Raw genomic sequence first — 8011 nt, forward strand, 5'->3', positions numbered from 1 at the left:
GACTGACACATCTGGGGGACTCTTGGAATGGTGGCACGACCCTGGAGTTCCTCTCGCCTTTCCTTTGGAGAGCGCCTCCTCTTGAGATGCGACGGGAACGCCGGGAATTCTTTCCCTACCAGACAGGGAAAGGATCCCTCATCTCGAGCTAGGAGGCGGAAACGGGGCTCCCCTGGATGTGTGCGGGACCCACGTGCTTCCTCTCGAGTGGAGACTGGTATGTCGGGGAACTTCTGGAGTTGCAGCAAGGGTGTGAAGGACCCTTTGGAAGTTCCAGTGGTTAGACGTGATTAGCCTCGAGAAGCCTCAGCGGAAATCGGCCTCATCGCGCCTGGAGGGCAAAACCTCCTGGATTTTCTCGAGTTGCGGCAGGTGCTCTCGACTTACGACGGGGACCTCAGGGACCCGCTCTGGTGGCCTCAGGGCAGGCCAGTCCCCATGCGAGTTCCTCGGGGGCCTCACGGGATTCCTCTCCCGTCGATGCCGGGGCCTAAGACCTTGTGTGGAGTCGGGGCCGGAACCTGAGGATTCCTCTCCAGTGCTGACATGGATCTTGGGGTACTTCTGGAGTCTCCCCAGGGGAGTCAGTCCTCGTCTCGAATGCGGGCATGCACTTGCGCTTTTCTCCAGAGCGGTAGCAGCAGTGTCACGCAGTCCGCCGCGTGGATCAAAGGATCTATGGTTTTCCCTCGAGTCTTTCCCACGAGGCTTACCCACGACGCTTTCCCATAGGGCTGTCCCACGTGCACACGTGGTGGGAGTCGATCCTCGGCTTGAATGTCAAGGCAGTGCAGGGAAAACAGGTTCCTCTGGAATGGACTGACACATCTGGGGGACTCTTGGAATGGTGGCACGACCCTTCAGTTCCTCTCGCCTTTCCTGTGGAGAGCGCCTCCTCTTGAGATGCGCCGGGAACGCCGGGAATTCTTTTCCTACGAAACAGGGAAAGGATCCCGCATCTCGAGCTAGGAGGCAGAAACGGGGCTCCCCTGGATGTGTGCGGGACCCACGTTCTTCCTCTCGAGTGGAGACGGGTATGTCGGGGAACTTCTTGAGTTGCAGCAAGGGTGTTAAGGACCCTTTGGAAGTTCCAGTGGTTAGACGTGATTAGCCTCGAGAAGCCTCAGCGGAAATGGGCCTCATCTCGCCTGGAGGGCAAAACCTCCTGGATTTTCTCGAGTTGCGGCAGGTGCTCTCGACCTACGACGGGGACCCCAGGGACCCGCTCTGGTGGCCTCAGGAAAGGCCAGTCCCCATGCGAGTTCCTCGGGGGCCTCTGGGGATTCATCTCCCGTCAATGCCGGGGCCTAAGTCCTTGTGTGGAGTCGGGGTCGGAACCTGAGGATTCCTCTCCAGTGCTGACATGGATCTTGGGGTACTTCTGGAGTCTCCCCAGGGGAGTCAGTCTTCGTCTCGAATGCGGGCATGCACTTGCGCTTTCCTCCAGAGCGGTAGCAGCAGTGTCACGCAGTCCGCCGCGTGGATCAAAGGATCTATGGTTTTCCCTCGAGTCTTTTCCACGAAGCTTTCCCACGAGGCTTTCCCACAGGGCTGTCCCACGTGCACACGTGGTGGGAGTTGATCCTTGGCTTGAACGTCAAGGCAGTGCAGGGAAAACAGGTTCCTCTGGAATGGACTGACACATCTGGGGGACTCTTGGAATGGTGGCACGACCCTGGAGTTCCTCTCGCCTTTCCTGTGGAGAGCGCCTCCTCTTGAGATGCGAAGGGAACGCCGGGAATTCATTCCCTACGAAACAGGGAAAGGATCCCTCATCTCGAGCTAGGAGGCGGAAACGGGGCTCCCCTGAATGTGTGCGGGACCCACGTGCTTCCTCTCGAGTGGAGACGGGTATGTCGGGGAACTTCTTGAGTTGCAGCAAGGGTGTGAAGGACCCTTTGGAAGTTCCAGTGGTTAGATGTGATTGGCCTCGAGAAGCCTCAGTGGAAATGGGCCTCATCTCGCCTGGAGGGCAAAACCTCCTGGATTTTCTCGAGTTGCGGCAGGTGCTCTCGACTTACGACGGGGACCTCAGGGACCCGCTCTGGTGGCCTCAGGACAGGCCAGTCCCCATGCGAGTTCCTCGGGGGCCTCTCGGGATTCCTCTCCCGTCGTTGCCGGGGCCTAAGACCTTGTGTGGAGTCGGGTCCGGAACCTGAGGATTCCTCTCCACGGCTGACATGGATCTTGGGGTACTTCTGGAGTCTCCCCAGGGGAGTCAGTCCTCGTCTCGAATGCGGGCATGCACTTGCGCTTTCCTCCAGAGCGGTAGCAGCAGTGTCACGCAGTCCGCCGCGTGGATCAAAGGATCTATGGTTTTCCTTCGAGTCTTTCCCACGAGGCTTTCCCACGAGGCTTTCCCAAAGGGCTGTCCCACGTGCACACGTGGTGGGAGTCGATCCTCGGCTTGAACGTCAAGGCAGTGCTGGGAAAACAGGTTCCTCTGGAATGGACTGACACATCTGGGGGACTCTTGGAATGGTGGCACGACCCTTCAGTTCCTCTCGCCTTTCCTGTGGAGAGCGCCTCCTCTTGAGTTGCGACGGAACGCCGGGAATTCTTTCCCTACGAAACAGGGAAAGGATCCCTCATCTCGAGCTAGGAGGCGGAAACGGGGCTCCCCTGAATGTGTGCGGGACCCACGTGCTTCCTCTCGAGTGGAGACGGGTATGTCGGGGAACTTCTTGAGTTGCAGCAAGGGTGTGAAGGACCCTTTGGAAGTTCCAGTGGTTAGACGTGATTAGCCTCGAGAAGCCTCAGCGGAAATGGGCCTCATCTCGCCTGGAGGGCAAAACCGCCTGGATTTTCTCGAGTTGCGGCAGGTGCTCTCGACTTACGACGGGGACCTCAGGGACCCGCTCTGGTGGCGTCAGGAAAGTCCAGTCCCCATGCGAGTTCCTCGGGAGCGTCTCGGGATTCCTCTCCCTTCGATGCCGGGGCCTAAGACCTTGTGTGGAGTCGGGGCCGGAACCTGAGGATTCCTCTCCAGTGCTGACATGGATCTTGGGGTACTTCTGGAGTCTCCCCAGGGGAGTCAGTCCTTGTCTCGAATGCGGGCATGCACTTGCGCTTTCCTCCAGAGCGGTAGCAGCAGTGTCACGCAGTCCGCCGCGTGGATCAAAGGATCTATGGTTTTCCCTCGAGTCTTTCCCACGAGGCTTTCCCACGAGGCTTTCCCACAGGGCTGTCCCACGTGCACACGTGGTGGGAGTCGATCCTCGGCTTGAACGTCAAGGCAGTGCAGGGAAAACAGGTTCCTCTGGAATGGACTGACACATCTGGGTGACTCTTGGAATGGTGGCACGACCCTGGAGTTCCTCTCGCCTTTCCTGTAGAGAGCGCCTCCTCTTGAGATGCGACGGAACGCCGGGAATTCGTTCCCTACGAAACAGGGAAAGGATCCCTCATCTCGAGCTAGGAGACGGAAACGGAGCTCCCCTGGATTTGGGCGGGACACCACGTGCTTCCTCTCGAGTGGAGACGGGTATGTCGGGGAACTTCTTGAGTTGCAGCAATGGTGTGAAGGACCCTTTGGAAGTTCCAGTGGTTAGACGTAATTAGCCTCGAGAAGCCTCAGCAGAAATGGGCCTCATCTCGCCTGGAGGGCAAAACCTCCTGGATTTTCTCGAGTTGCGGCAGGTGCTCTCGACTTAAGACGGGGATCTCAGGGACCCGCTCTGGTGGCCTCAGGAAAGGCCAGTCCCCATGCGAGTTCCTCGGGGGCCTCTCGGGATTCCTCTCCCGTCGATACCAGGGCCTAAGACCTTTTGTGGAGTCGGGGCCGGAACCTGAGGATTCCTCTCCAGTGCTGACATGGATCTTGGGGTACTTCTGGAGTCTCCCCAGGGGAGTCAGTCCTCGTCTCGAATGCGGGCATGCACTTGCGCTTTCCTCCAGAGCGGTAGCAGCAGTGTCACGCAGTCCGCCGCGTGGATCAAAGGATCTATGGTTTTCCCTCGAGTATTTCCCACGAGGCTTTCCCACGAGGCTTTCCCACAGGGCTGTCCCACGTGCACACGTGGTGGGAGTCGATCCACGGCTTGAACGTCAAGGCAGTTCAGGGAAAACAGGTTCCTCTGGAATGGACTGACACATCTGGGGGACTCTTGGAATGGTGGCACGCCCCTTCAGTTCCTCTCGCCTTTCCTGTGGAGAGCGCCTCCTCTTGAGATGCGCCGGGAACGCCGGGAATTCTTTTCCTACGAAACAGGGAAAGGATCCCGCATCTCGAGCTAGGAGGCAGAAACGGGGCTCCCCTGGATGTGTGCGGGACCCACGTTCTTCCTCTCGAGTGGAGACGGGAATGTCGGGGAACTTCTTGAGTTGCAGCAAGGGTGTGAAGGACCCTTTGGAAGTTCCAGTGGTTAGACGTGATTAGCCTCGAGAAGCCTCAGCGGAAATGGGCCTCATCTCGCCTGGAGGGCAAAACCTCCTGGATTTTCTCGAGTTGCGGCAGGTGCTCTCGACCTACGACGGGGACCCCAGGGACCCGCTCTGGTGGCCTCAGGAAAGGCCAGTCCCCATGCGAGTTCCTCGGGGGCCTCTGGGGATTCATCTCCCGTCAATGCCGGGGCCTAAGTCCTTGTGTGGAGTCGGGGTCGGAACCTGAGGATTCCTCTCCAGTGCTGACATGGATCTTGGGGTACTTCTGGAGTCTCCCCAGGGGAGTCAGTCTTCGTCTCGAATGCGGGCATGCACTTGCGCTTTCCTCCAGAGCGGTAGCAGCAGTGTCACGCAGTCCGCCGCGTGGATCAAAGGATCTAGGGTTTTCCCTCGAGTCTTTTCCACGAGGCTTTCCCACGAGGCTTTCCCACAGGGCTGTCCCACGTGCACACGTGGTGGGAGTTGATCCTTGGCTTGAACGTCAAGGCAGTGCAGGGAAAACAGGTTCCTCTGGAATGGACTGACACATCTGGGGGACTCTTGGAATGGTGGCACGACCCTGGAGTTCCTCTCGCCTTTCCTGTGGAGAGCGCCTCCTCTTGAGATGCGAAGGGAACGCCGGGAATTCATTCCCTACGAAACAGGGAAAGGATCCCTCATCTCGAGCTAGGAGGCGGAAACGGAGCTCCCCTGGATGTGGGCGGGACACCACGTGCTTCCATTCGAGTGGAGACGGGTATGTCGGGGAACTTCTTGAGTTGCAGCAATGGTGTGAAGGACCCTTTGGAAGTTCCAGTGGTTAGATGTGATTGGCCTCGAGAAGCCTCAGCGGAAATGGGCCTCATCTCGCCTGGAGGGCAAAACCTCCTGGATTTTCTCGAGTTGCGGCAGGTGCTCTCGACTTACGACGGGGACCTCAGGGACCCGCTCTGGTGGCCTCAGGACAGGCCAGTCCCCATGCGAGTTCCTCGGGGGCCTCTCGGGATTCCTCTCCCGTCGTTGCCGGGGCCTAAGACCTTGTGTGGAGTCGGGTCCGGAACCTGAGGATTCCTCTCCACGGCTGACATGGATCTTGGGGTACTTCTGGAGTCTCCCCAGGGGAGTCAGTCCTCGTCTCGAATGCGGGCATGCACTTGCGCTTTCCTCCAGAGCGGTAGCAGCAGTGTCACGCAGTCCGCCGCGTGGATCAAAGGATCTATGGTTTTCCCTCGAGTCTTTCCCACGAGGCTTTCCCACGAGGCTTTCCCAAAGGGCTGTCCCACGTGCACACGTGGTGGGAGTCGATCCTCGGCTTGAACGTCAAGGCAGTGCTGGGAAAACAGGTTCCTCTGGAATGGACTGACACATCTGGGGGACTCTTGGAATGGTGGCACGACCCTTCAGTTCCTCTCGCCTTTCCTGTGGAGAGCGCCTCCTCTTGAGTTGCGACGGAACGCCGGGAATTCTTTCCCTACGAAACAGGGAAAGGATCCCTCATCTCGAGCTAGGAGGCGGAAACGGGGCTCCCCTGAATGTGTGCGGGACCCACGTGCTTCCTCTCGAGTGGAGACGGGTATGTCGGGGAACTTCTTGAGTTGCAGCAAGGGTGTGAAGGACCCTTTGGAAGTTCCAGTGGTTAGACGTGATTAGCCTCGAGAAGCCTCAGCGGAAATGGGCCTCATCTCGCCTGGAGGGCAAAACCGCCTGGATTTTCTCGAGTTGCGGCAGGTGCTCTCGACTTACGACGGGGACCACAGGGACCCGCTCTGGTGGCGTCAGGAAAGTCCAGTCCCCATGCGAGTTCCTCGGGAGCGTCTCGGGATTCCTCTCCCTTCGATGCCGGGGCCTAAGACCTTGTGTGGAGTCGGGGCCGGAACCTGAGGATTCCTCTCCAGTGCTGACATGGATCTTGGGGTACTTCTGGAGTCTCCCCAGGGGAGTCAGTCCTTGTCTCGAATGCGGGCATGCACTTGCGCTTTCCTCCAGAGCGGTAGCAGCAGTGTCACGCAGTCCGCCGCGTGGATCAAAGGATCTATGGTTTTCCCTCGAGTCTTTCCCACGAGGCTTTCCCACGAGGCTTTCCCACAGGGCTGTCCCACGTGCACACGTGGTGGGAGTCGATCCTCGGCTTGAACGTCAAGGCAGTGCAGGGAAAACAGGTTCCTCTGGAATGGACTGACACATCTGGGTGACTCTTGGAATGGTGGCACGACCCTGGAGTTCCTCTCGCCTTTCCTGTAGAGAGCGCCTCCTCTTGAGATGCGACGGAACGCCGGGAATTCGTTCCCTACGAAACAGGGAAAGGATCCCTCATCTCGAGCTAGGAGACGGAAACGGAGCTCCTCTGGATTTGGGCGGGACACCACGTGCTTCCTCTCGAGTGGAGACGGGTATGTCGGGGAACTTCTTGAGTTGCAGCAATGGTGTGAAGGACCCTTTGGAAGTTCCAGTGGTTAGACGTAATTAGCCTCGAGAAGCCTCAGCAGAAATGGGCCTCATCTCGCCTGGAGGGCAAAACCTCCTGGATTTTCTCGAGTTGCGGCAGGTGCTCTCGACTTAAGACGGGGATCTCAGGGACCCGCTCTGGTGGCCTCAGGAAAGGCCAGTCCCCATGCGAGTTCCTCGGGGGCCTCTCGGGATTCCTCTCCCGTCGATACCAGGGCCTAAGACCTTTTGTGGAGTCGGGGCCGGAACCTGAGGATTCCTCTCCAGTGCTGACATGGATCTTGGGGTACTTCTGGAGTCTCCCCAGGGGAGTCAGTCCTCGTCTCGAATGCGGGCATGCACTTGCGCTTTCCTCCAGAGCGGTAGCAGCAGTGTCACGCAGTCCGCCGCGTGGATCAAAGGATCTATGGTTTTCCCTCGAGTATTTCCCACGAGGCTTTCCCACGAGGCTTTCCCACAGGGCTGTCCCACGTGCACACGTGGTGGGAGTCGATCCACGGCTTGAACGTCAAGGCAGTTCAGGGAAAACAGGTTCCTCTGGAATGGACTGACACATCTGGGGGACTCTTGGAATGGTGGCACGACCCTGGAGTTCCTCTCGCCTTTCCTGTGGAGAGCGCCTCCTCTTGAGATGCGACGGGAACGCCGGGAATTCTTTCCCTACGAAACAGGGAAAGGATCCCTCATCTCGAGCTAGGAGGCGGAAACGGGGCTCCCCTGGATGTGTGCGGGACCCACGTGCTTCCTCTCGAGTGGAGACGGGTATGTCGGGGAACTTCTTGAGTTGCAGCAAGGGTGTGAAGGACCCTTTGGAAGTTCCAGTGGTTAGACGTGATTAGCCTCGAGAAGCCTCAGCGGAAATGGGCCTCATCTCGCCTGGAGGGCAAAACCTCCTGGATTTTCTCGAGTTGCGGCAGGTGCTCTCGACTTACGACGGGGACCTCAGGGACCCGCTCTGGTGGCCTCAGGAAAGGCCAGTCCCCATGCGAGTTCCTCGGGGTCCTCTGGGGATTCCTCTCCCGTCGATGCTGGGGCCTAAGACCTTGTGTGGAGTCGGGGTCGGAACCTGAGGATTCCTCTCCAGTGCTGACATGGATCTTGGGGTACTTCTGGAGTCTCCCCAGGGGAGTCAGTCTTCGTCTCGAATGCGGGCATTCACTTGCGCTTTCCTCCAGAGCGGTAGCAGCAGTGTCACGCAGTCCGC

This window comes from Ovis canadensis, chromosome 13 (assembly GCF_042477335.2).
Source record: "Ovis canadensis isolate MfBH-ARS-UI-01 breed Bighorn chromosome 13, ARS-UI_OviCan_v2, whole genome shotgun sequence".
NCBI lineage: Eukaryota > Metazoa > Chordata > Mammalia > Artiodactyla > Bovidae > Ovis > Ovis canadensis.